This window comes from Toxorhynchites rutilus, chromosome 1, assembly GCF_029784135.1.
Source record: "Toxorhynchites rutilus septentrionalis strain SRP chromosome 1, ASM2978413v1, whole genome shotgun sequence".
NCBI classification, from domain to species: Eukaryota; Metazoa; Arthropoda; class Insecta; order Diptera; family Culicidae; genus Toxorhynchites; species Toxorhynchites rutilus.
Genome location: NC_073744.1, coordinates 70004047 through 70032036, shown reverse-complemented (window position 1 = coordinate 70032036; position 27990 = coordinate 70004047). Strand labels below are relative to the sequence as shown.

General features: G+C 39.4%; 1 long non-coding RNA gene across 3 annotated transcripts; it reads right to left on the bottom strand.

Annotated features, from left to right (window-relative positions):
- Nucleotides 1-127: 127 nt before the first annotated feature.
- LOC129762960 (uncharacterized) lies at nt 128-27990 on the bottom strand. Of its 3 annotated transcripts, none has more exons than XR_008740762.1 (3): nt 27463-27990; nt 3712-3834; nt 128-3248 (listed from the first exon to the last, which is right to left on the bottom strand). It is a non-coding gene; the product is annotated as an uncharacterized LOC129762960 (long non-coding RNA). The 3 variants fall into 3 exon arrangements; XR_008740763.1 differs by lacking the exon at nt 27463-27990 and adding an exon at nt 4694-4797; XR_008740761.1 differs by lacking the exon at nt 27463-27990 and adding an exon at nt 3917-4030.

Below are 27990 nucleotides of genomic sequence, written 5' to 3'. Positions count from 1 at the left end.
GTCGAAGGCCTCCCAATCCATGTGGGATAGCCAATGTTCCAAGCTTTATCAGGATAGATCGAATACATTCAAAGCTTATCGGAAACGTGGAACCCCCGAAAATTTTGAAACGTATTTAGCCCTTGAGAATCAGTTCAAAAATTAGATCAATGGGAAAAAAACGTACTTATTGGCGAAATTTCGTGGGAGGTTTGTCACGAAAAACGTCAATGAAAAAATTATGGAAACATGAGAAATCGCTCTTCATCGAATGAAAGCGAAGAATATTCACATCGATAGATTTTTGATTTTGAACGGAAGGTTTGTCCTGATTCCGCTCCTGTGCAAAAAATTGTTCGAGATACACCACAAGATAGGTGCGATCTTGATTCCGAGTTTTTGATGGTGGAATTCTCTCATGTAACAATTCTGCTCCGGGATCGGATAGAATTAAGTTCAACTTTGCTGAAAAAGCTCCTCGATGTGGCGAAACATCGCTTGTTGAATTTATTCAATCGGTTTATGGAGCATAATGTTGTTCCAGATGATTGGAGACAAGTGAGTACGTGCTATAGCTATTCAAAAACCCGGAAAGCCAGCGTCCGACTTCAATTCGTACCGCCCAATAGCAATGCTGTCTTGTATACGGAAATTGTTGGAGAAAATGATCTTGTTACGCCTTGATCGATGGATTGAAACGAATGGCCTACTCTCAGATACACAATATGGGTTCCGCAGGGGCAAGAGGGCGAATGATTGTTTTGCGTTGCTTTCTTCAGAAATTCAAACGACTTACGCCGAAAAAAAACAAATGGCTTCAGTATTCTTGTACATAAATGAGGCCTTTGATTCTGTTTCGATAGAGGTTTTGTCAGACAAATTACACTCTCGGGGTCTACCACCTCTATTGAATAACATGTAAGTTATATATGCTTTGTGAGAAACATTTGAATTTTTCTCACGGAGATTCGGCAGTAAGCCAGGTCTCCTACATGGGACTCCCCAGGGCTCATGTTTAAGCCCCCTTTTGAACAAATTCTATGTAAGCGACATTCACAATTACCTTACACAAAAGTGCAGCCAAAGACAACTTGCAGATGATGGAGTGGTGTCTGTCGTAGGATCAAACGAATCCGAACTGCAAGAACCCTTCCAAGATACTTTGAACAATTTATTAACCTGGGTCATTGAGCTAGGGAGCGAATTCTCCACGGAGAAAACATAGATGGTGGTTTTTTCTAGGAAGCATAAACCAGCAAAACCAAATCTTCAACTTCTAAGTAAACCGATCACTCATGCTATGTCATTCAAGTATCTTGGCGTCTGGTTCGACTCCAAATATAAAGTAGTAAAAAATGCTAACAAAGAATGAACTTTCTCCGTACAACTACCGGCACCTGGTGGGGAGCCCAACCATAAGATCTTACAATGTTGTATCGAACAACTATTCTCACAGTGATGGAGTATGGCAGTTTCTGTTTTCAATCACCTGTCAAAACACACCTCATTAAACTCGAGCGAATTCAGTATCTTTGTCTCCGTATTGCGTTGGGATATATGCCCTCAACGCACACCATGAGTCTCGAGGTTTTGGCAGGCGTACTCCCACTATAAGATCGCTTCAATTTACTATCTCTTCGGTTCCACATCCGGTGTAAGGTTATGAATCCATTGGTGATCGGAAATTTTGAGCAATTGATCGAGCTATATTTTCATTCCGGCTTCATGAGCTCATATCATGAATTCATCTCTATGCAGGTTACTCCTTCTTCGTATATTCCCAACCGTGTTTGTTTTCCTGACTACATCTCTGTGCATTTTGATCGGTCTAATGAAGTCTTCAGTATACTTGCTCAGTGTATATTGCTGAATTGGCCGCAATTCACTGGGCGCAGGACAGCGTCACCTCACGACCTGTTGAACACTTTTACATTGTAACGGATAGTCTTAGCTATGTCGAAGCTATCCGTTCAGTGAGGCCGGAAAAGCACTCGCCGTACTTCCTTGAGAGAATACGAGAAATTTTGAGTGCTTTATCCAGACGCTGTTATGTCATTACCTTTGTCTGGGTCCCTTCACATTGCTCAATTCCAGGTAATGAGAAGGCTGACTCATTAGCAAAGGTAGGTGAGATTGAGGGCAATATTTATCAGCGTCAAATCGCCTCCAACGAATTTTATTCCTTAGTCCGTAAAAATATCATCGCTAACTGGCAACGCAAGTGGAACGAAGATAAATTGGGCCGGTGGTTTCACTCGATTATCCCCAAGGTTAGCCTTAAGCCGTGATTCAAAAGTCTGGACTTCAGTCGGGACTTTATTCGCACCTTCTCCCGACTCATGTCCAATCACTGTTCATTAGATGTGGTATTCCTTGGTTTCAATCTTGCCAGCAACAATCTCTGCGTTTGTGGTCAGGGTTATCACGACATCGAGCATGTTGTTTGGTCGTGCGAGGTTCATCTGGTCGCCAGATCGAATTTAGAAAACTCCCTTCGGGCCGGTGAGAGATGTATTGGCTAGGTTAGACCTTGATTACATGTCCCATATATATGTTTTCCTTAAAGCTATCGATCTTCGTGTGTAATTGCCCTTATATCCTTATACCCCCTTATACCTTCCCTTGCGAGTAATTCGTCCCCTTCGTCCCCAACGCGACGTTTTTGAGTTTCTTGCAGACCCCAACTTGCGATTAAATTATTAAATGAAGATCAAACTTAGTTTGTAGATAACTTTTACATGATCTAGCAATGTTTATTTCCAATTGAAGACGAATTGATGACAACAACACATGCCAAAGTCATATTATAGGGGTTTTGCAAAAAACTGCAGTACAAACCATCCGTACTATAAATTAATAAAGTATAGTATAAACAGTATAATATTATGGTTATGATTTCATTATTTTTCTTCATATCCTATAGTTACATTTAGGTGCCTATTCTATCAAATTCCTTCTAAAAATCCTACTCAATTCGAGCGAGGAAAGTGTCAGCCATATCTGGGTGACGGGGCGTCGAAAGTGTTAAAAAAAAAGCTGTCAGTCGATCGTTGTCAACATCGGATGGCCGACCATTACGCTCGTCATCTTCAAAGCTCTCCTCATCGCTGCGGAATTTCTTGAACCACCATTGTGACGGACGTTCAGTAGGTGTCCCTGGACCAAACGCGTCGTTGATATCGCAGGCTGTCTCCGCAGCTTTTCGGCCTAGCTTGAACTGGAACAAGAAAATCGTGCGAATTTGTCTTTTCTCCATGCTGTTTGGAGTCCTGAAAAAAAGTGGAACAATTATTTTTTAAACAAATTCACTACAATGAATAGAGCGAAATTGAGCGAAAAACGCGGTTCAAAATGACATATAACATCAACGGATTATAAGTAAATTTTATTTCAAAATATTGGGAATGATGAAATTCCAAAGAAAACACCTCCTGCTTTTGCTTCACCAAAAACACAAGAAAAAATGAACACTCCATCCAGGTCTTCCAAAGCTGGATCGTTTTCCTACCAAATATTTCGAGTGGCATTGAATCAAGTAAAATCTATGAAATGTTTTGATGAGTTAAACTGCAACGAACTACTACGAAGGAACCCAAACAAACAAATCCTAGAGAATTTCCGATTCGATTGGTGTGCAAATCAAATACTGGCACTCAGCATATTCATAGTTGAGGCTTACTTTCAGGACCCATTCATGTGTGGTTAATTAAAGAACATGTAACAATTACTTACGCACGAGGAAACAGTCATATCAGCACTGTATGCAGCCCAGCCGCTGTCAACTTACTCGAACCGAATATGTTGGGCTGCATGTAGTTCGTCTAAAGCTGCTGCTCCTTCCAATCATTCCCGAGGCTGAAGCGATATAACAATAACAATCAGATTAAATTTGTTGTTCCGATTCAAATCCAATTAAGTGTGCGGAACAAGAAACTACTTAGGAAATTGGTATTGTTATATTAGATTCGGGAAACAAACAGCTTATTGCAGCGTGAATGTGCGCTGCAACTAGTTGTTTCACTAGCTGCGTTCTATCTCTACTCGCAAGAACCTTAAACGAACAGCAGCAGCTCGAACGGATCCCGCCGTGGAGCTATGTCTTAGCATCACTCATGGAAGTTTCTCACATGAAAGTCCTCTCTACGGTAGGGTTGAATTTAAGGAGGATTATTTTACATCGAATCAATCGGCATGAATGGGACAGAATCTTCAACGTCGGCGCAACATAAAATGCTCTGAATACATCCCTGTTTCATCAAATAACTGCACAAGTGCAGTGCAAGCGTTCCCTTCAGGTTGAAAATTAATTTCAGTACACACGTTGTAATTTGACGAACGCAACATAGACGACGTCGACGGGAAGCTTGTGTGCTATGCACGTGTATGTTATATCGGATGTTGTAATTTATTCAATTGTAAATACACACAGTGTCAGCAACGCAAGCCTTAGATTTCATGTGAACATGCCATTGATTGCAGTGCTCCAATTGGTGTTCAGAAAATACAATTCGGAGTTGGATTTGCAGCTGTGGCAAATGATTTACATTTTGTTTTAAGTACGAGTATTAGCAGTCCACGTTGAAATGTAAAATTGAGGAACATGTATTTATAAGCATTTGAATGCTTAAAACATTGAGGTTGATTTGTACGGTCTCAAAATACACCTGGAGTAAAAAGTTTTATACAACACACCATAACAACCAAAAATACGTACCACATTTAGAAACCGGATTCGTCTCCATAGAATTATAAAATATCCTTATCACGAATAAAAACAGCACCGCGCTCGGTCTTCGTTTATATTTTCCACTAATTACCACAAACACTCTCTAGCGCCACGCGAGTTAAATTACATTGACGTGATGCAGCTTTTAATGGGAGTAATTCACAATTTACCCTCTAGGATTTGCGGAAATATAATTTCGCTTCTACGCAGCGACTGTTTGCTTCGTTTGCAGTAAATTGCATAAATTACATAAATTAAGCACTCTCAACCCTATGAATGATGAAAATTGTTCCTTCGATGTAGACGGTTTAAACATAAATTGAAGCCGGGAAATAATGCGCTTACAGCGGCAGTTGGATGTTGGCTGTTGGTCCAGGTCAGCAAGTTTCACTATCATCAAAAATTGCTGACCACCTGCGGCTTCTTTGCAAACATCGGAAACACATCAATTTATCTCTTTTCTTTTCAACAATACAGACAAGTTCGAGATACTTTATTGATGTTCGAAATAGTGTTTAAATGAATTCTAACTCCTTAGAGTTCCAAAAAGGCAACAGATCCCATTTTTGACGTAGGACTCGATCATTACCTCATAGATCATAAAATGTTATGCATCAATTGATTTGAAGTAAACTCGACAAAAAAAATCAGAGGAACAGAGTGCCAAGTCATAAATTTTAAGTGATTTATGATATGCTGTAACTTCGTGAAAAATCAACGCATATCAATAGGATGCGCATCATTTTGAAGCTACAACTTTCAGGTATTAGAATATTTTATGTACATATTTTTATCTTGGTGTGTGCAGGTGTAGTGGACAACAATATCGGGAAGAAATTAAAAATCGATTTTTCTCTGTTTTTCGAATATTTTCTGGACTAACACAAATTTTTCTAACCAACTCAACAGTAAATCCATGAGTCTTATTAGACAGCTTTTATTTAGTTCCTAGAACGGTTCTATAGGACCTTCCCATACAGAGATATGTAAGTTTGAATGAAAAATCACCCGTCACCCGTGAAAAGTGCGTGTATGTGTGGAAATGCGTATGTTTAAGTGTGAGTATCATCACTCCTTGCGATCCTCGTACCTGCAACGCATGAAAACGAAAGTTACTAATCGTTCGTTCTGAGAGTCGCTTAGGATTTTCTACTCCTGGTACGATTTGCGATTAAATGCACCTCTAATTTATTCCAAAATTTGAAAAATCAGCTAGAAAAAACGGCTGAACGTACCAATATGAAACGTTCACAGATATTTAGAGAATACTCTAAACATTTAAATAAATTTTATTTCGTCAAAGTAACAAATTATCCTTGTGCAAAATTTATTGGAGTTTTCAAAACTATCTTTCGATTTGCAGTCCGATGGTTGTTTATTAAATCATTCATCGTCAAAAACGAAGGGGTAATTTTTTATTCAAACTAAAATATCTCTATGTAGGAACGTTCTAGGAACCATATAAAAGCTGGTTGATAAGTTTAATTAGATTTGCTGTTGAGTTGATTAGCGAAAAATTGTGTTAGTCCAGAAAATCTTTGAAAGAACAGAGAAAAATAGATTTTTCTTTTCTTCCCGATATTGTGGCCCACTACACCTACACACACACACACACACCAAAATAAAAATATGTACGTAAAATATTCTAATACCTCAAAGTTGTAGCTTCAAAATTTTGTACATCCCATCGATATGCATTGATTTTTCACGAAGTTACAGCATGTCGAAAATCACTTAAAGTTTCCGACTTCGCACTTTGTTCCTATAATTTTTTTATCGAGTGTATTTCTACGCATTCGTCAGAATTAAATTATATTTTTTTTGTTTAAAAAAAACAAAACAATTGTAAAATGTCATTATCTTAACGAGTTAAATCCCACGCATCGGTTGGCCTAATTTGTGATTCCCAAATTTAACCGACCAAAAAGAACCAAGAACCAAGTGTAAGGATTTGAATAAAGGGTGTGTCACATCAAATTGCATCACGGAAAAAACGCTGTAGAAATTTAATTTTTAGGAATTATATCTTCAGCTTTCGCTTATAATCAGATAAGAGTGTATAGATCACGTTGGCCATGCTTCACTGTCAATTTTTCGTAAATTTGGAAAAATGTCGTCGGACGAAAAAGAGCGTCGTGAATTATTCCTGCGCACTCATTTCGAGAATCCAGAGTTGTCACATCGGGACGTCGGTATGATGCTGGGAATCGTCCAATCCACGGTCAGCAGAGTACTAAAACGATACTTCGAGAACCTAACCATCGACCGGAAGGTGAAGAACGGCAAAAATGGATGCTCCGTCAGTGAAAAAGATCACATGCGCGTAGTTAAGCAGTTTGGACGTGATCCGAGAAGTTCGGTCCGGGATGTCGCCAATAAGCTGAATTTGTCAAGTTCATTCGTCCAGCGGTCCAAGCAGCGGGAGGGCCTGCGTACATACAAGGTTCAGAAGGCTCCTAACCGTGACGAAAGGCAAAACATGGTGGGGAAGACGCGAGCCCGGAAGCTGTACACCGAAATGCTGACGAAGCCGCATTGCCTGGTAATGGACGACGAAACCTACGTCAAAGCGGACTTTCGTCAGCTGCCGGGCCTGTTGTTCTTCTCTGCAGAGGACAAATTCAGCGTTCCGGAGGAGATTCGCAAGCAGAAACTATCCAAGTTTGCCAAAAAGTACATGGTGTGGCAAGCGATCTGCTCTTGCGGAAAGCGGAGCGCCCCCTTCGTGATGACCGGCACGGTAAACGGGCAAGTTTACCTTAAGGAGTGCATACAGAAGCGCTTACTACCACTATTGAAGCTGCACGAGGGCCCGACCATTTTCTGGCCGGATCTCGTTTCGTGCCACTATTCAAAGGACGTGTTGGAGTGGTACGAAGCCAACGGGGTCACCATCGTGCCAAAGGAAATGAACCGCCCAACGCGCCGGAGCTTCGCCCAATAGAGAAATTTTGGACGATTATGAAGCAGGCCCTCCGGAAGAACCCAAAAGTTGTCAAATCGGAGGCGGACTTCAAGAGAAAATGGATTTTTGTTCAAAAAAAACTACAACCTGACGTTGTACAGAACCTTATGGACGGGGTAAAGAGAAAAGTACGAGCATACGGGCTTGGGCTCGAAGTATGAATAAAAAGAAAATGCCAAAAGGTGTTTAATAGTTTTTATTTTACTGTCTAAAATTTTCAAAAGGATCGGTCTACTGGCCGAATTTCTACAGCGTTTTTTCCGTGATGCAATTTGATGTGACACACCCTTTACCTCCATACCACTGCGAAGCGAAATTGCGTCGCAAAACCCAACCATTTGTGTTTCTATAGCTAGTAAATTTCGATATATTTCGTCACTGATTTCGTTACGAATCGAGAATTGATTTACTAACCAGGTTGAAAGTGACGTCAAAGTGCAGCTCATCTCTAGGAGAGTGTATTTGACTGCGGTGTGCGCTGTGTTCTTCGGTTGAAAATTGAAGGTTCGATGCGCACAACCGGTTCGGATTTTCTTTTCCGTTCTGCAAAATGAGCTGCATAGTATTATTTGTGGATTATTACTTTGAGAATGATGTTTTAGAAGCGCCAGAGAGATAAGTTTGCTAAGAGATACTGAAAAACTACTTCAGTGTTCCATTTTAATGTGTCTATAGAGCAATTTCATGCCAAATCAGTCTAAAATGAAAAATTTTGACAATCATTATTCTTTTTCAAAAGTTCGAAACTCAAAATCCAGGTGTGTGAATAAAAAATAATGCACGGCAAAGTTGTTGGTAAATCAACTAAACAATTTAGGGAAAATAACATTTCAAATTCACAGTTGAAAAATCTTGCTCGAAAATTGAATTAAATGATAAAAACTTTTGTATCGAGTAATTTTGGCAATGGTTCTGCATACGATGAAAATTCATTACTTCGTGCTAAAGCTAGATCATTATTGTTATCACTCGTTGAATTACACTTAAAACGATAACAACACCCGAAAGTAACAAAAATTCAAAATGACCGAAGTAAGAGTTCGTGTTGTTTTGTTCGCTTTGTTACTTCGGACTTATCGAGCGTCAGAGGAAAGAGGTGCTCGAAGTAAAAGTTGAGTGCTTAAAATCCGAATCTGTTCATTGGACATACTTTGTATCGGTAATAAAAAGGTGAAAAGGATAGATACATGAACGATTGTTTCCAATCGTTCAATGATTGAAAACTAATAGTGTGCATCCTTTGACTCGATGTGTTAGCTTCGTTACCTTTTCGAAAGTTACGCAAGAATTCATACCCAATCGACGCTCGCCGGCAACGGTGTTGCTACGATGACCACCAAACGGAAACTGGAAACTCTCCTCAGAGGATTTATACGCTAGCGACAGCATACTTATTGTGCAAGGGTGGAGCTTACGTCGCAAATATTCTCTATTCGTTCATCCCCTTCGTTGTTCCTATTCTCGAGGCTGCATAAAGTGTTCGTTATTGACAGCACGATTAAAGAAATACCCAAATGGACAGAACAAATGTAGGGGAAAATGGGAATGCTTCCATAAATTGGAAGTCAAATTAAACCATTTCCAGATTATGGAATTGTAATGTATAACATATCAAACAAATCTTAGAGAATTTCCGATTCGATTGGTATACAAATCGTCTGAATCCATTCGCAGCAAAAATAGTTATTAACGTTAACTTTATTTCATAAAAACGTGACCTACGTAAAATTCTATAAAATCCTGAAATTCTTTAAACTTTTACCAAAATTCGTCATGCACACATTCGGCGATCCATTTTTATTTGTATAGATAGAAGAAGATATAGAAGTGCATTTTATCATCTGAAAATCTAATTCCATTTTCGAACAAAGATCAATTTCGTTAGCGCAAACATCAAATGGACTAACAGCGTTTGTCACTTTGTAATTGTAGATCATATGAGAATTCAATTTTCCGAATTTTTCCATTTTTCTTCAGAGTTTCCCGATTTTTTTCAATTGTTTGGTTGAAATAAGTGTAATATTTTTATGGGACCCCCTCTACATTCCAGGGGAAGTAGGGGTGTCATATTATCATAGAAACATTTTTCGTACCCAAAACCCCTACATCCCAAATTTGGTTCCATTTGCTTGATTTTTTTCGAGTTATGCAGTAGTTTGTGTTTCATTTGTCTGGCAGCCCCCTTCCCTTTAGGAAGGTGTGAGGAGTGTCGAAACACCATAGAAACATTTATTGCTCCCTAAAATATGCCAACTTTGGTTCCGTTTGCTTGATTAGTTCTTGATTTATGCAGTCATGCAGTCCCCTCCCGGTTCCCGGTTCCAAGTACCGGGAGTTCGAGGAGATATCGAGCCGAAAGAAGCAGCATTCTCATAACCAACCTGGACAATATTACGGTCTGGATGCAGAGACAGCGACGGGCCCTGACACAATACCGAATACACCTGTGAGTACTGTAATACCCATTAGGAGCTAGAGAAGTAGGTCAGAACCGAGCTAATAAACGCCTTCTCGTTAGGTAACCTTTATGAGTGTGTTTTCCTTCACTAGTTAATATAGAAAGGCTGAAATTGAGCCAACCATGTTAGAGGCGAATGAACTGCAAAGTTTAAAGCCTCTTAAAAACAAATAAAGAAGAAGAAGCCAACCTTGGAAGGGAATATAAAGTTTCCATGCGGGCAGCTGGACGTGACAGAAGGTTAAGTTTCAATTTGTATGGCCTTTTCCGGGTTAAGCGGCTCACTCGCAGCTGCATATTTTCCAATATATTCCTTTTCCTCACAAGCATCTATTTTCAGCGATAACCAAAATGAAATTACCAAGGAATAAACTGAGTTTCAAATAGATTTCATTGCATTTCGCTGGCCTTGTTTTCCGCCAACCAGCAGGGGAATTGGTGGTAAAGGGGCCACCCTAAGGAATTCCATTTCCTGCATCCACATACCGCTACAATCTCCTTTGTAGCTTAACTGTGGTTCAATAGAGCAAACGGCTTCTACTATAAAAATGGAAAACAGTACAAACATATCGAACATTTTTGTAATGTTTTAAATATGTTTTGAATTTGGGGTCATTATTGAAATGCACCCAGGTTTTTGCACTCGGTTTTTCACGAGTTTTTATACGCGAGTTTTCGAATTGACGTGATTAACACTAGAACTAGCGATCGGCCAAAATGACCGGTTATATCATTTGTTCGCAAAATTTTGTTATGAATTTTTTTAGATATTTTTTTAATAATGTTATGACTTTTTCTACATTCATGTATTTGATAACATAATAAATTATTTTACTCTCCCACTGTAACGAAGTGTACGATTACAAACGAATGAATTTGCAAAGTTTTAATACAAGAGAAACATGTCGAATTGGTTAATGTAATAATAATAAGACTATGAATATATGTACTGGCTGTAGGGACTATGATTGGAGTTAAAAAAAACATTGAAAAAAATGTCTTATGTAAAAATTGTGGTGATCTAAGTTGATAAATTATTTAATTAAAAATGCAAATAAAAATACTGTATTTTATGCAAATAGATGGATTTATCATGTACAAACAATATTAGAAAGAAATATATTTTATTTTCTCTAAAACTTTTTCCATTTTTTTTCTATTTTTGACAAATAAACATCACACTGGTCAAAAAAGATATATGTATATAACAACTTTCGGTGGTTCTGGTGTTAAAGAGCGAAACACTTAATAATGGTTTTGTGTCGAAGATTTCAAGAGGCTTTACCAACCCACATTGCCAGAAGGCTCTGAATTTTTCGTTGACTCGACCAATTTTGCTTCCTTGGCATGGTTACCTCGTCAATTGACATGGAGTTTTAAAAAAGAGAGTGTTCAACGTAACTTTATCGAGCTTGCATCACGTCAAGCTTGCATCATCACGTATATGAGAGAAGCTGGGCATATTCACCTAGAGTCGTAATTGATTTTTTTTTTCATGCGTACGAAAACGTAGTAAGACACAAATAACCAGGGTCAAAGCCACAAAAAAGATCCCTTCAAGTGTTGGATGTGATAAGGTCTATCAGTTATACTAAACTGAACATTGTTAATCGTTGTCCTCCACTGACCATTTTACCCCAATACAAAATGGTAATTTCTATGCGAATTAATCGCTGAAACTTCGTTCGTTCTGCTCTCCTAGGTTTATATCAATATAGCATCTATAGTCAATAGTTATACTTCCAAACAAGCAGATGACCACTTCACCCCTACTGATCACTTTGCCAGCAGTTCCCCTCCGCGAGAAGAAAACACACTCCGACAGGATATTGCTGACCATCATCCGTTCGAGAGTCCCATGAACTCAGGGACAATTTCGATGTGTTTTGTCACTGACGAACGCTTTCGTCTGTAAAATGAGATACAGGAGATAACTCCACTCCGCTTCCACTGCTAGACACTCGCAGTGGATGCACTCTGGAGCGAAGAAAAATTCATTATCATAATCTTCTTAGGATAAAAACTTTTCCAATATCCGGTATTCAGGGAGGAGTATGCCGGTATCTCCAACGCAAATCCACTTCCCAAGTCAATATTCTGTTGATCCGAAACCCAATATACCTCCCTGACAACAACCATCCATTGGACAGAGCGGTGACGCGAGGACAGTCGTAGCTAGGGAGCCGGAGCGGCAAACAGAAACTTTATCTGCGATGAAAAATCAATTTTAGCAAAACTGGATGAATTATCGCAATGAAAGTCAAGTCAGAGAAAAATAAACCTCATTGCAATTCTCCCCTTGATTGCTCTTGCATTCAGTTTTGTTCCCTGTTGACAGAACTTAGTTCGCCTCATTGCGTTTGTTATGACCCAGCTGGGGATGATTTTGATGCGTTTTCTCGTTTCACGAATTGCAGAAAAACACATCCCATGCACGTTAGATGCAAGACGAGTGAAGCAGAAGTGACAAAGTCAGATTGGAATATCTCTACTCATTCGACAATTTGGATAGCTTCATCCAGTTGTGTGAACTAGGATTGGGTAATCCTCATGAAAAGGCCAATCTTGTCGAAACGATTTTTCAAACGACCTAGGAATCGATCCACTGATTAGATCGATACCAAAGAATCGATCTTTGCCGAATCAATCTTCGAAAAGAGTAATTCCAAATGAAATCGTCCTAACAATGCTGATTTTAAAAACATGTCTTTTTGATTCAAATAAAGTTTGTATTCCGTTTTGGATGGAGGAAATATGAGTTTTCCACAGCAAATGGAGATTTTTTAACTCAACTGCAACTTTTTAAAAGGGCATATCGATTTTACTAAGAGAAATCTTTGATAATTTATATTCCAAAAAAGCAAGAATTATAGAGTATTGATGCTAAAATGTGAAAAAATATACAGGGTCTTTCAGATTGAACGCTCACGCAAAAAAATTTAATAACTTCTACAAAAGTAATCGATTTTTATTTTTAAAAAAAGAAAAACAAGCTTATTTTAGGACATTTTCGATGTCCTAAATGGTCCTAAATGAAGATGGTCTCTTTTTCGATAACGCGTTTTAAACGGTCAACAAAATTCTTCATGCACAACTCTAACATTACGACTTCGATGCTGTTGAAAATCCGAGTTATTTCTTCTTTAAGTTCCCCCAAATTTTGTGACTTATTAACATAGAAACGGTCCTTCACGTACCCCCAGAGGAAGTAATCGACGACGAGAAATGTTGAAATTCTTACCATAAGAGGACAAAGTTTCATTAAGGCTTCGGTTGCTCGAGTTATACGATTTCACTAAAAATACACGTTCTTGTAAATTGTAGATCTTGACACTAAAAACCATCCGATCAGACTGAACGAGTAGCCGAATATTATCGTCCCGAAGTGGGGAATGCAGTGTTACCATCGACGGAGCGAAAAAAAAAATTAGAAGGATCTATTCGTTTTTTTGCGTGAGCGTTTAACATGAAAGACCCTTTTCACTGAGAAATTTTTTTTCATATAAAATAGAAGTCATGTGTAAAATTTTAAAAATGAGACCAGATTTTTTTTCTCTATTATAGTGACTTTCAACACATTTCGGCTGGTTCCTCACTTTTACTTCCATTTTTGACGTGGGACTACGTCTAACCGGAATATATGGAGGGTAAAATGAAAACCTAAACACAGAACATGCAGGAAAAAATGAAAGATTTCGAATGCTTATAGCTCGAACATTTCGTATTGGATAGGAGAGATGTTTGCATCACTTGATAGGGAATATTTCTACGCATCTATCGCAACTAACAAAATGTTGTTTTTCATTAGATAAACAATTGAATAACTGTAAAATATTAGGCGTTATCTAAACGCCCTAACTGCATCGTTTTGATTGGCCCGATTTACGGTTTCCCTAACACAGCCATCAAAACCAAGCAGCTTTGGGGAAATCGGCATTGCAAATACATGAAAGTAGGGGGACTTTTGTTCTCATCGAAAAATGTTCCCTAACACAGACTTTAAAACCAAGCAGCGAAATCGGCATTGCAAACACACGAAAGAGCCTAGAGGCGAGTGAACTGAAAAGTTTAAACCCTCTTAAAGCCAAAAAGAAGAAAAAGAACACACGAAAGTAGGGGGAGCTTTTGTTCCCACCGAAATGTGTTCCCTAATAGAGATTTCTAAACCAAGGTGCCTGGAGAAATCGGTATTTCAAATTCATGCAAGTCGGGGGTATTTTTGTTCCGACTGGAATGTGTTTCCCTAACACAGACTTCAAATCCATGAAGCGTGGGGAAATCGGCATTGCGAATTCATACAAATCGGGGGTATTTTTGTTCCGATTGAAATGTGTTTCCCTAACACAGACTTCAAAACCGAGGTTTCTGGGGAAATCGGCTCTGCAAATAAATGCAAACTGCGAGTACTTTTGTCCTCGCTTGCCTTTGTGCAGAGTGGAATATGTCTGTCCTAACATGATCTTCTAAACTTAGGAACCTGGAAAAATCGTGCAGCCACTAGAAGCGAATGAACTTCTCAGTTTCAAGCAAATTCGAGATTCGAGAAGTATGTACACTTTTGGGATGTAAACTTCAGAGGGAAATGTAAAATAAAATAATCGTTTGATATTTTTTTTTTGTCTTTATTGGAAAGATTTTCAGCCTTAGGCTGGTTCATCAAACGTTTGATAATTCTTCCGTACATATATTTTGTTCTAGTCATCATACCAAACGTAAAAGGTCCGTCATTAAATTTACTTGTAACGAAGAACAATCAATCACAATAAATGAATTGACTTTACACGGCATTTGTTCATTTTTTTCACTCACAGAGCAAATATATTGAACTCAATTGAATTTGGAAACTGTTTCATTCAATCAAGAATTTAATCAATACAAACGAATGATTGCTAAGCTAAGGTAGTTCCACGTGAACCTTGCGGTTATATCATAGATATAACCCACTAATTTTTTTTTTTTTTTTTTTTTGGAAGAACGTCGGGAGCGAGAATTGAACTCGTGATCTCTGCGTGAGAGGTATGGATGTTACCACAACGCCAGATCGCCTCCAAAGTGAGACCAAGATGGTGAAACTATTTTTGACAAACTTTGTGGAACATCGATTTTTATGAATTTCGGAACTTCGAGTTTTTGTATGTTAACAATCAGTTTTAGCCAAAAATTAAGAATCCTGATGTGATTTAAAATAAAAAAGCTCTTTATCAATCTCCTTCTAGAGACAGTCATTCTCGAGATATTTGAAAAAAATACATTTATAATTTATTGTCTTTTTTAATTGTATTTTTTTTTAAATTTAGATATGTATTTTTTAATTTTTTTCAAATTTTTCATATATAATAGAAGTCATGTAAAAAATTTAAAAAATAAGTCCAAGATTCTAAACTATTTTGGACGAACTTTGGAACATCAAATTTTTGTGAAATTTCGAAACTTCAAAACAAAAAAGTTCTTTATCAATCTCCTTCTAAATGAAGCCATCCTCGAGATATTTAATAAAATATTCCTAATTTATTGTCTTTTTTAAAGTAAACAGGCTCTTTTAATATGTTTGTCGTGTTATACCGTCATGTTCATGAAATGTTATGAATTTGCTTACAATTTTCAACAATTTTTCCAAATGCATAATTATGGTAAAAATATATGTATATTTATGTAATATTCTATAGGAGAGTCGTCTATTCTTTAAACAATTATTTTATTTTTTCAAATTTCATATTTCTATTCAAATATCAAAAGCATTTTGTTTTGATCCTCAGCATTAAAGCAGCCCATAGACGTTCAATATTTGTGCACACTATTATGGTTTGTGCAATATAATTGTTCGTCTAGGTGCAATGAAGCCCCTGCCCAATGAAGCACAGTATTGATTTTGCACAAGATGAATGTGCCGTCAAGAAGTCGTTTTATTAAATAAATTAATTGAAGATGCATTGTTAAGAATACAACAACAACTGACAACGATCCCATAAAAGCCAATCGTGCTATACGCCTGCCATTTAGTCAAAGCCGATTCTTGATTTTAGAGCCAGTTCTCACGGCAGCACGGACATCGTTGATTTAGCGATCAAGTGGACTGTTATAATTTTTTTATACGGTCGTCCCGATCCGTAAATATTTTTACTTCCATTTTTACACCGCACAGTCATCCCGATCCGCACTCATATTGTTATAATTTTTTATGCGGTCGTCCCGATCAGCATATAATTTTACTTCCATTTTTACACTGCACGGTCACCCCGATCCGCATTTCTTTCCATTTTTTTCTACCCATACGGTCGTCCCGAGTCATACCCGTTTGTATGGTCCGCGCTTATCCACTTTTATTCTACAGTTTCATCGTACGGTCGTCCCGATCCGTACTTATTATAAAATATTTATCTATTCTTACCTTGCTATATTTAAAAAAGTGGAATATTTTATACGCGTTAATAATTTGTTCTAGTCCACTTGATCGCTAAATCAACGATACCCGTGCTGCCAGAACTGGCTGCAAAATCAAGAATCGGCTTCGACTAAATGGCAGGCTTTTATTCAACAAGTTAGAGCCATTTTAGAGATGCGGTATCTAACCTGATACGGTCCTTACAATGAACTTCAAACGCGTTTCTCTAGAAACTAGTTTTTTCAAACTGGCGTACACGATATCACAAGTTCTATTGAACCTCTAAAAATTTTTTTTTTTAAATTTCACTATTTAGAAAAATCGGAAAACGTGAAAAAAAAACGTTTTAAACCGCATTTTGTTTCTCAAACGATCGCCATTCTGTCGATAAAGATGTTTTTGATTGTCCAAGGTTCATGCGATAGCGACATCTTTACTGATTCAGAATCTGTTCGATTTTTTTGTTTCAGATAACCAGAAGGGCTGGAATCATGTACGCCATGACACAACTTTTTTGTAACTCTCTCATTCATTCTAGTGATGAATATTTTTCTTCCGTTCAATTTTCGTGGATAGTAGAAATATTCTTAGTTTTATTTTTACGGAACTCGAAAAAACGTCCGAAATTCGTGCATATACTGCATATATATACCCCCTTAATAATGATCGTTAGTCAAACATTCACATGGAAAACGAACAAATTATTAACCCCGAAATATTACACTTTTTTTAAATATAGCAAGGTAAGAATAGATGGAATATTTTATAATAACGTACGGATCGGGACGACCGTACGATGAAACTGTAGAATAAAAGTGCATAAACGCGGACCGTACAAACGGATATGACCTCGGGACGACCGTATGGGTAGAAAAAAAATAGAAAGAAATGCGGATCGGGGCGACCGAGCAGTGTAAAAATGAAAGTAAAAATATTTACGGATCGGGACGACCGTATAAAAAAATGATAATAATAAGAGTGCAGACCGTGCAGTGTAAAAATGGAAGTGAAAATATTTGTGGATCGGGACGACCGTATAAAAAATGATAATGATAAGAGTGCGGATCGGGATGGCCGTGCTTCGTGGAAATGGGAATAAAAAATACTTGCGGAACGGAATGAAAGTGCGAGACAAGTACGGCTCGGGACGACCATATGAAGAAAAGAACTTGACTCGATATTTTGTTAGTTAAACGTCTTAAATTAGCTCATACACTGCGTTTCACAATAGTAGAACCACTCATTTTTTCTGAGTTTCCAGAGATATGTAAAAGTCTGACGAATTCAAGTATATATCGTACGACATAACAACTACCTTCAGGCGCAAAACATTCAAAAAACAAAAATTCCAGTGTTTCATAACTATAGAACCAGATGGAAAAACTCTCACTCCTTCTCAAAATGAACGTCAATTTCACATGAATTATAAAGAGCTTCTAATACGTAGGTCATCTTTCGTTCTCAATCAATTCAAATAACCCGTTCGGAATGGTTTTGACCAAGCTGCGCCATGTTGTAGTGTGTATCTCGTTCTACGCAAATGATACTTCTCATTTAAGCTTTTCAAATCACTCATACTGCTGGTAAGCTGCATCTACTATTGGTACGATCAATCCTCATAAGTTCTTGAAAGGGTTTTGATCTGGTAAACAAGCTGACCAATCCAGAATCCGAAGCCCCTATTCAATAAACCATGCCTTGACTTTCTGGATTTTATAAATTGATGCCAAATTACCCAATTATCACGGTTTTTATGGTCCAAAATCAGAAGTAAACAATTCTGAAGTACTTTATTGCACTTTTGACTGTGCATTGGTGTTGATGAAAAGCTATCTGAACCAGACCGTTTTTAAAATATTTTCCTCAAACCATCAAACTGCCGCCTGCACACAACCACAGCCTTCTCCAGAACCTCGGTCTTATACTACACGACGTTGATTTTCACGTTTTTTCTCGATAAACACCGGTGGGAGCTTCCCACGCCTAGATGCAGTTCCCCAAACCATCACGTCCTGGAACCGCGGGATGTTCATGTGGGACGGGGGATGCTGGCCAATAATTTCGGCGTCCACAGCCGATCATTTTGGACATTGTGCGACGAAGACAAGACAAGAAAAAGAGTTTCTCATCAAAAAACTCATGACCTACATGCCGCGAAAGTATCAGTTTGGCTCTGTCCAGCCTCTTCTTCGCTGTAGCCTTCGTTACCCCGTGAACCTTGCGTTTCTTGTACGGTTTGCATCCCAGGTCCTTCGTCATGATAGTGTGACAGTTCCGATTGACTATCCAGGTCAGCTGCGGTCTTCCGGACCGAGCGGTTCATTTTTCAAAGAACCCGCTCCTTCATCACTTTGATGGCTGATGGCATCCTCGCCGAACGCGCCCGCCCTGATCTCGCTCGGTCCTTGGTAGAGCCCGTCCTTGGTGCCGACGGATGGTGGTATAGATGAAATACCGCTTCACCCCGTGAGATTTCAACTGCCGGAATATGTCGCCGTGTCGTTCACCTCTCGCCAATAACTTTACAACGACGTTGCGGTACTCCTTCATCGTACGCGGTGAACAAACAACAAATGACAGCAAGTCGACACTGTGAGCGCCGGTTAGCCTAGCTCAAAGTACGTAGAATAGAAGGTAGGAGAAACTTCCTGTGTATACACACGAGGAGCGCATGTGTTACACACACAAACAAGTTAGTAATCAAAAATCCTCAACAGGCAATTTTACTGTTTCCAATTTTAAAACGATTCAATATTTCGAAAGCTGATTTCGAAACATATTTTTAGACAGTTCTTGTGTTACAATTTAAAAAAAATTAAAAATGTTCGAATTTACATGAATTCGATCGATGGTTTAGTAGTATTTGTTGCTTTTTTTCTTTGTCTACCACTTCTTGAAGCAAGGAGGAGATTATTTTCTTATTCTACATACTTTGGGCCTAGCTTTAGTTATAGCCTGAGGCTAAAGCTGACACCAATACCAATACACAGAGTGAACATGACACGCACCTACACAACGATGAAAAGTTGTATTCGAATTTATTGAACACCCTGTAGGTCATTATGTTGAGTTTGAGCATTAGACTTTAAATCCCGCACATGCTCTCCGTTGTTGTTCTGGAACTAATAAATTCGGTGATTCGAATTTCGATAGTCAATAATCGAGATGACGATACAAGGGCCAGAAAAGACTAATTTATATCATAATCAGAGGAACGCATTTTCACCTTTAGATGTGCATCGAAGTACACAGCTCGCACCGCTGGAAAATAGCTTCTTCACATCCGACGCTCTACTTTGACGCCAGCTTTAACCCGGAAACAATGCTCGAGTTCACGAAAATTGGGTGGCCCTGAAGAGGGCCGATAGTTTGCGTGCTTTTGTAGAAGTACATAAAGATGGTTTATGCATTATTTATATTCTTGTTTTCGCGAGAACAATACACAAGCTCATATGTCATATGTCGAGATTATGTCCTCAATAAGTAATACACATAGACGATCTAATTTTCAAATTAACATGCGATTTCTTGCTACTGAAATTTGATTGGAACATCATAGATATAAAACGAAGCTGGTGACTGAAAACTGAATACAGTTGTGATTCCGGCATCTGTTCGGTCAAGATGGTTCTCGGTATGATATCAAAACTAATCGATATTGAATTAAGCCAATGCTGACTACTTATCATACAGCATTCGCACACGGGCACCAAGGCAAAATTAGCTCAAACCGACTTATTGCGGCAACAATGTCAACCTTTATCTCTATATACAAAAGCTGTCAGATATTCACTTAATCAACAGCTCGGCACATTGGATCAGCATTGCTGTCTTGTTGATGATACCACGCATCAACTCACGCATCAACCCACACATCAATAGTGAGAAATTTCACATAAGTTCCTCATTATCCTTTACTGCATACATATCCTTTATTGAAAACAAGCACTCACGAGAATTAATCCCTTAGTGGCGTGCATTATCCGCTCTAATTGAACGTTACGATTCACGGCAGCAATCGCGACGTTTTCGTCATCTTTCAATGCGAGAAGTGGAGTCTTCCCATATCCTCAATAAAGCATTTGATGGAATAACTTTTGAATAACTAACAGACGGAGCAAACCCTCATGCGCTCGTTAAAGAACCTATTTAAATTATTGCTCGAGTGGGCGGAAAGTATAATGTTACCGTGCTTGGGAGTCACATTGAGAGACCCTTCGTGTCTAGCATTTGGCCGGAGTTTCACGTTTTTTGGACACGCCTACACTTCCCTAAACAGCATTAACGTGTGAAATGATATTCGTTCCCCGCGGACATACAATCACGGATACGTGGGGTCGACCAGACGTACACTGTTCAATGCCTCCACCGCGCCGCCATACGCAGTCCTAAACTCAGGCCTAAACAGATTAAATGGTAATTAAATGCTCGTTATTTCGATATGACGAGAGTATCCGCTGTGGCACGGAACTGGGGAGGACAGTGTTTGCTCATCGGGAACGAGGGCTAAACGGTGCCCAGCCAACCGCTCACAGCTTCGTATTAACCAAAACAACTCCACCCGTCACTCCCCTTCTCTCCGGCGGAAATAGATCGTTAACTCGACTGGAAATTCATCGAATTTAGCAGGAATAGATGAAAGTTTGAGTGATGGCGGAGAGTAGCAACGGATGGGTTCATGACCGCAGCTGATGTTATGCATATTTTGAAGCAAGCAAATTATGAACATATTTTGTTTTTCTAACGCTCGGAAGATTCGATTTGTAAAGTTTTAATTAGATTTGTGTCAACTTTAAGCCATTCGGGGAGACAGTTAGAAAATACCTGAATGGTGCTTGAACTTAAGCAAACCATTAAATCAGACTAAATAAAGAGTACTACTGCTTGATTTAGCTTGAACGCGTTGGTTAAAAGTATATTAGTGAAAAGTAGCAATTTTAGTTTTAGTGAATTTCAGTGAGAAAATCGGTGATTTGAACTGTCAACAGATTTCGACAGACGATTCTACCAATTCTTTATCTGACCAATGTTGTTGATGGCTGCTCTCTTCATCCCTTCATCATATCGCCCAAACCTATTCTAATGGAAGGAACTGGGGACAATTAGGTGGACTTTTGGGATGAACTGGACTCCATCGTCGTTGTACTATTGTATCACGTCCTCGTCGTAATGGTAGCGAGTTAGATCTGGCCAAAACGTAACTGGACCACCAGCGAAAACACGTTGAGCTCCGCGTTGGTCCCTTGGGACCGAATTTGAGTTTTTTTTATTAAGAGAGCGTTGATAACTAGGACCGACAGTTAAAATATAAGAAAACAGTAACAAAAATAAATGGTTCATTTTCGGATGTATAACAAAATGTGTTTTTTTGACGTAGGACTACGTCTAACCGGAAGATATAGGGGTTACCCCCGAATGGAAATCTAGACACTGAACAAGTAGGAAAAAATGCAAGATTTGGAACGCTTATAACTCGAGCATTTCTCAATTGATCGCAAAGGTTTTTGCATCAATTGATAGGAAATATATCTACGCATCTATCATAACGAATAACATTTCATTTTTCATGAGATAAATAATTGAATAATTGTGAAATATCAAGCATTGTCAAAATGCCCTATGTGCCCATTTTTGATTGGTCCATTATGTGCTCCTCAAATCGTACCGACCAAAACGGGCAACCAGAGCAGCAGCGAAATAGAATGAAGCACAATTGGAAAAGAAAAAGAAAAAAATGAACGAAACATTGGTCGCAGTCTCACACATGCGTAATTCTCGAGCCAGCCAGTCAGCTTGAAAATCCCCGCTCCGCTGCCGTAACGATCATTCTTTGTGTGAACACCGACTGGACAACATCGTTGCTGGACGAGCTGGACGGCGAGGGATCGAGTGCCTTTCTCAAGGCAAGAGGGTGGAGGCGGTAGCGCTGGAGTAAAAGTAGTGTAGAGTTTTCAAAGGGCCTTTCTCAAGGCTAGAGACGAATGAACTGCAAAAGTTTAAAGTCTCTATAATACAAGACCTTCCTTCCTTCCGTAACGATCATTCTCATTCAAACCGTACACCACATCGGTTCGCATCACAACACATCACCAAACCAACCCAAGCAGCCATGTCTGGACATGGTAGAGGAGGAAAAGTGAAGGGAAAGGCAAAATCCCGCTCGAACCGTGTTGATCTGGAGTTCCCCGCAAGGGTGTAGCTAGGCCGAGCGCGTTAGTATCAGTGCACCAGTCCACCTAGTCGGCGTTAAATAGTTTCGGCCGCCGAAGTGATCGAGTTAGCTGGCAAAGCTGCTCACGACGATAAGAAAACCCGCATTCGGAACAGAACACATTCGGTTCGGTGGACATCAAGACAACAAGCAGTTGCAGCGAGTGGCGAGTGGCAAACGCAATCGCAAAACGGCATCAGGTAGCAGAAGAAAAAAGTTTGTTCTTTATACAAACTGCTTTGGTGGCAAATCCAGAACAAGGCGGCATCGAGGGCGTTCGAAATGGTTTTTTTTCAAAACCACGAGTACTAAGTTTTCTAAATTGGAACCATTCCATAAAACAAGGCGCTTTTCAGGGCCATTAAACCTTCCAGAAAAGAGTTTAGGAAATACAGTTCAATGCTTTCTAAAACATCCAAAATAATAATAAAACACAAATTGATTTTTTCATAATTTGTTTGCCAGGATCTGATGAATATGTCAATTTGCCAGTTGTTCTGAGCTTATTGATAGTTGGGGACTTTCCTGATTATTCAATTTTCACCAATTCTTAAATTGTTTCCAGATTGAAAGTACAGTAATTTACAATTAGTTCGACATTTAGCTAATTGGACGGACATGTAATGCGACTTATTTAGTTGGACATTTTTGTAAACATAGATATCCAAATTATGACCCCACATTGAAAGTCGACACTGTACCACTGTCATCGCAAATGTTCAATTACAGGTTAAAATCGCCTCCAATGCGACACTGAGTGGTGCTTCGGCACGTCGCATTAAATATAATTTACTGTACAACATGTCACAAAGCTGGATGGGAAGAAATTTTGCAACTGTGAAAGCTGTGGCGAGTGGCAACAAATCGCTAAACAGGAAGGTTTAGCCGAACAAGATGGGGATATCGAGTGATAACAAAACAATAAACTCTTTAGATTGAAGATAATTTTGTGATCCTGAAAAGGACCCTTTTTAGCCTGCGTGTGAATCCAACGAGCGAACAAATCGTATTGAATGTATTTTTTTGCCATCGCTCCCTTTTAACGCTCATTCGTTCGTCTCGTTGGACTCGCCCCTCTGGCTGAGTCTGCCGATTTGTCTCTATCCTGTGAGTGTGTATCGCTAGAGTATAAAACACGCGGACCCCAAAAAAATATCTTATTTTCTTTCAAACCGTAAACCCGTGTGGTTGTACGGCATCGGCATCGTGGACGTAACAAAGGAGGACAAGTTAAGGGAAAGGCAAAGTCCCACTCGAACCGTGCAGGTGTGCAGTATCAGTATACCTAACAGCGATTATAGAGTTTCGGCCGTCGGAGTGCTCAAGTTGGCTTGCAAAGCTGCTCACGACAATCAGAAAACCCGCATCAACAACAGAGCAGCTTCGGTTCGGCGCTCATCAAGGCAACAATTAGTTTCAGTGAGTGGTGTTTGCGCAAAGGTTTTTGCATCAATTGATAGGAAATATATCTACGCATCTATCATAACGAATAACATTTCATTTTTCTTGAGATAAATAATTGAATAATTGTGAAATATCAAGCATTGTCAAAATGCACTATGTGCCCTATTTGATTGGTCCATTTTGTGCTCCTCAAATCGTACCGACCAAAACGGGCAACCAGAGCAGCAGCGAAATAGAATGAAGCACGATTGGAAAGGAAAAAGAAAAAAACGAAACGAAACATTGGTCGCAGTCTCACACATGCGTAATTCTCGAGCCAGCCAGTCAGCTTAAAAATCCCCGCTCCGCTGCCGTAACGATCATTCTCATTCAAACCGTACACCACATCGGTTCGCATCACAACACATCAACAAACCAAGCCAAGCAGCCATGTCTGGACATGGTAAAGGAGGAAAAGTGAAGGGAAAGGCAAAATTCCGCTCGAACCGTGTTGATCTGGAGTTCCCCGCAAGGGTAGCTAGGCCGAGCGCGTTAGTACCAGTGCACCAGTCCACCTAGCCGGCTTTATATAGTTTCGGCCGCCGAAGTGATCGAGTTAGCTGGCAAAGCTGCTCGCGACGATAAGAAAACCCGCATTCGGAACAGAACACATTCGGTTCGGTGGACATCAAGACAACAGGCAGTTGCAGCGAATGGCGAGTGGCAAACGCAATCGCAAAACGGCATCAGGTAGCAGAAGAAAAAAGTTTGTTCTTTATACAAACTGCTTTGGTGGCAAATCCAGAACAAGGCGGCATCGAGGGCGTTCGAAATGGTTTTTTTTCAAAACCACGAGTACTAAGTTTTCTAAATTGGAACCATTCCATAAAACAAGGCGCTTTTCAGGGCCATTAAACCTTCCAGAAAAGAGTTTAGGAAATACAGTTCAATGCTTTCTAAAACATCCAAAATAATAATAAAACACAAATTGATTTTTTCATAATTTGTTTGCCAGGATCTGATGAATATGTCAATTTGCCAGTTGTTCTGAGCTTATTGATAGTTGGGGACTTTCCTGATTATTCAATTTTCACCAATTCTTAAATTGTTTCCAGATTGAAAGTACAGTAATTTACAATTAGTTCGACATTTAGCTAATTGGACGGACATGTAATGCGACTTATTTAGTTGGACATTTTTGTAAACATAGAGATCCAAATTATGACCCCACATTGGAAGTCGACACTGTACCACTGTCATCGCAAATGTTCAATTACAGGTTAAAATTACCTCCAATCCGATACTGAGTGGTGGTAATGCGACGTGCCATTGAATGTAATAGGTCACAAGCTGGATGGGAAGAAATTTTCCAACTGTGAAAGCTGTGGCGAGTGGCAAATGCAATCGCTAAACAGAAAGGTTTAGCCGAAAAAGATGGGGATATCGAGTGATAACAAAACAATAAACTCTTTAGATTGAAGATAATTTTGTGATCCTGAAAAGGACCCTTTTTAGCCTGCATGTGAATCCAACGAGCGAACAAATCGTAATGAATGTATTTTTCTGCCATCGCTCCCTTTTAACGCTCATTCGTTCGTCTCGTTGGACTCGCCCCTCTGGCTGAGTCTGCCGATTTGTCTCTATCCTGTGAGTGTGTACCGCTAGAATTTAAACACGCGGACCCCAAAAAAATATCTTATTTTCTTTCAAACCGTAAACCCGTGTGGTTGTACGGCATCGGCATCGTGGACGTAACAAAGGAGGACAAGTTAAGGGAAAGGCAAAGTCCCACTCGAACCGTGCAGGTGTGCAGTATCAGTATACCTAACAGCGATTATAGAGTTTCGGCCGTCGGAGTGCTCAAGTTGGCTTGCAAAGCTGCTCACGACAATCAGAAAACCCGCATCAACAACAGAGCAGCTTCGGTTCGGCGCTCATCAAGGCAACAATTAGTTTCAGTGAGTGGCAAAGTGTTTCTCCGGCACGTCGCATTAAATGTAATTTACTGAACAACATGTCACAAGCTGGATGGGAAGAAATTTTCCAACTATGCAAGCTGTGGCGAGTGGCAAACGCAATAGCTTAACAGGAAGGTTTAACCGAACAAGATGGGAATATCGAGTGATAACAAAAACACAACACCAAAGGTTCTTTTCAGAACCATCAACATATTCATAAAGAGTAAACAGTAAACTAATCCATTTTTAAGGTAGATAGGTAGGTATTCACGTAGGAGAAGAAAATAAAACAATATATTTAAAATATATATTTAACAAAAGCTGTCCCCTTTGTATAGTCCAACGTCACTCCGGTTATGTCCCCGACATTACCCACCCGTCTTTTGTTGCTCAGAATTGGCAGTGGGCCATAATGGCCACGCAAGATTGTCTTGGTAAAGGCTCAGGATGACCACCTGGAATATCATTGATAGCGGATCGAGATGACCGCGCAGGATTTTGTTGGTTGCAGCCTGAGCTATCCGCATTTTTCTGAATCGATGGTGATCTAAGTCGTTGACGAACGAGTCAAATCGATAGCAGATCGGGACGTACAAGACGACCAAGTACAAAAGAAAATTAAAAAATGCGAATCAGAACGACCGCACAACCTAGTACGGCTCGGGATGACCTATAAAAAAATTATAATAATAAGAGTGCTTATCGGGACGACCGTGCTGTGTAAAGATGGAAGAAAAATTTTTATGTGGATCGGGACGACCGTATGAAAAGAAACATAATGATAAGAGTGTGGATCGGGACGACCTTATGAAAAGAATTATAATGATAAGAGTGTGGAACGGGACGACCGTGCTGTGTAAAAATGGAAGAAAAACTATACGCGGATCGGGACGACCGTATGAAAAGAATTATAATGAAAAGAGTGTGGATCGGGACGACCGTATGAAAAGAATAATAATGATAAGAGTGCAGATCGAGTGGACCGTGCTGTGTAAAAATGGAAGAAAAATTATATGCGGATCGGGACGACCGTACAAACAAGTACGGCTCGGAGCGACCGCATAAAAAAATGATAATAATAAGAGTACGGATCGGGACGACCATGCTGTGTAAGAATAGAAGTGAAATTGTTTGCGGATCGGGTCAGCCGCGCAGAAAAAGTACGGCTCAGGACGACCGCATGCAGAACAGAACTTGACTCTTTATTTTGTTAGTTAAACGTCATAAATAAGCTCAAAATGGTTCAAACATTTTTTGTGAAAGAAAATACACTGAAACAAAACCCACATGCAGTTGTTCTTCTCGACGTTTTTTTCATCAACTTATTTTTTTTTCGGAGAAGAGAGAAGATGTAAGCTATAATAATAACCTTGCCGATATGCCTCACAGTAATATCCCACCTTGTATACATATACTTGATGCACATACACACGTTACGAGTCATACAGCATCGCTGCATTGCCTCACCAACAATAACGAAGGAGTGATTCGGTCGTTCAGAGCACTTTGGGTGATTCCTCGGTAATGGATGACACACAGATGCCAATTTCCACTGTGCCACGGCACGACCCCTGTGCCAAATCGCACGTACTCCAATGGTATCGTTCGAAGCATTCCCACGAACATTATGCGCCAGAAGCAATGTAATCATTTCACATCGATGAATCACGATTGAGGTTCATATTCATTACATTCTTATTTGTCGCTTGAAATCAAAATATAGTTTATTCAATTTCACGTCAATTTATACATGTTTGCATTCAACAATCACATCATCCAGCTTGCCGTCGCATGTCGATTGTAATCGCTGAAATTTTTTTATTTTCAATATCACTCCCTATGCGATTCGTACACGCATACAGTGCAATTTATGTTTACATTTGTGAAGAGAATTTTGGCTAATACTGATAAGGCAAATGGCATCTACA